The sequence below is a fragment of the Amblyomma maculatum genome, unplaced genomic scaffold (genome assembly GCF_055883805.1).
Source record: "Amblyomma maculatum isolate TAMU_Amacu unplaced genomic scaffold, ASM5588380v1 scaffold_13, whole genome shotgun sequence".
Classification (NCBI taxonomy): Eukaryota; Metazoa; Arthropoda; class Arachnida; order Ixodida; family Ixodidae; genus Amblyomma; species Amblyomma maculatum.
The window spans coordinates 36,468,899-36,470,912 of record NW_028146738.1 but is presented as its reverse complement, the minus strand read 5'-3'; positions in this window follow the sequence as shown (position 1 = coordinate 36,470,912).

Here is a 2,014-nt window from a genome sequence, read left to right as displayed (position 1 = left end):
TCGAAGAGACCTTCAGTCACTGCTTCACAGTCACTGAACTGAGGCAAGAAAGTCTCGCAGACTTCGCCTCTTTTCTGCAGCTCAAACCTCCGCCTATGATCGATTGTGAGGAGCATAAGGTTAAGATCACTAACAGCGTCGTCAAGTTTTACTTTATCATGCGCCTCCACTTCTTGGTCAAGAGGCGCAAGAACCTGGCCCGTGAAAACGCGCGAAAAAAAAGAAAACACCTGAAATTGAGACGCGTGCTTTGAACGCATAGGCATCATTTTGGGGTGTGTTACTTCACTGACTCAAAAACACTAATGTGTGCATGTCATTTATTGCACTTTGAAAAGTTCAGCTAGAAGATACCGTTTTGCAATACAAGCTTGCACTCGTTTTATTTTATTTATTCGCGAGGTCTGCTTACGCCCATGCACACGCATAAATCACAGCTGAGCACTGTGTTAATATATATTCGCGTTGCCTTGTGATGGCGTGGAACATTTAATGGAAAAAAAAATTAAGAACGAGGAAGTGACATAACAGTGTTTGGAGTTGCTTGCCTGAAAAATCGGGAACGCAGCTAACACGCTGTACGTAAAAAAAAACAGCCTTAAACTCGGCTCCCCTGCCTTTGTAATATGTTTACATCCCTTCCCTATTCCCGTAAGACAGCTTGTTTGCAATAAACTCATTTGCACTTGGAAAAAAGTGAAGCGAGTCGCTTTCTGTCATGCGTGGCGACGGCCGGAGGAAACGGTCATGAACCGGGCTTTCGCTGGTGGCGCCACTGCCATGGTAGAAGAACAAATGGTAGCGTAACTCCCATAGAAGCCTGCGTGTCGACTCTGAGCGAGGCTTTAGTTTCCCAGTGCCCCCTGCGAACTGTGAGGCACAACAAACACGTGACGTTGCTTGTGACGTCACAGAACGTACTTTTGGCGGGGAATTTGATTGTCTTTTTACTTATGAACGAAAAACAAGGCCAACAACGACGGAGGCAGAACGATGCTCGGATAAGGCAGAAAAATGGACACCGTAACTGTTCAGCCAACTTTACTTGACATGAATTTCTACTGTCAAGTTTTACGTTAACTGAAATGTTACGGCATCTTTAACCACCTTATCATAGCATCGTTCTGCCTCCGTCGTCGTTAGCCTAGTCTTTCGTCGCGCGTCATGTAAACGCATTTTGGGCTTATTTCTTCGGGCACGTTTGTGAACAAGGGCCTTCAAGTGAATTCGGCAAGCACATGGATAGAACCACATGGCTTGAGGCATTTCACTAAGGGCATAAATGAGTGAAGCTGTGCTGCATAGAAAGCCAGGCTTTATTAATTCACGATTATAGACGCTTCACGACAATGAAATCTTTAAGTGTAGGAGAGCGACCACCGCTCATTCGTCACGGTCTTCATGAAATCCTCGTGATTACAAAATTTCCTGAGCGTAGGTCTCCAAACGAGACGCGGTGAGATTATAAAAGGGTGAAAGATCTTGCTAACAAAGTACATATCAGCGTCAAAGAACAACAAAAACAAACGAACTGAATAACTAACGCTAGCACTAGAACGCCAACCTGTAAGAGCTTAGGTAAGTAATTCAAATTGGGATTGCTAGTATTTAAAAGTTAATGCGTCTGAGAAGTGAAAATATCTACGATATAGCTTCGCTCCAATAAATCTCGCCCTGTTCATGACTCCCATATTTTACTCGCGCTTCATTTGCCACTGAAAGGAGTCAATGTGAGGTTACAAATTTGCAACTTAAGCATTTAACATGTTCATGAGAAAGATCCCATTGACAATAGGAACATCACTGTAATAACAGCTAAAGCACGTTCAGCGAACGTTGGTGCGGTAATACGACGCAGTAAGCAAAACACGCAGCAAAGGGAGCGGAACGGAAGGCTTTGAGCAATGCGACACGCGTCTTGGGGGCATTAAAATCTCACCTTCACCGCTCAATTAAAACATGCAGCGATACGCCGCTCATGCAGACGTGTATCCGTAAAACAAGCCACCACTTT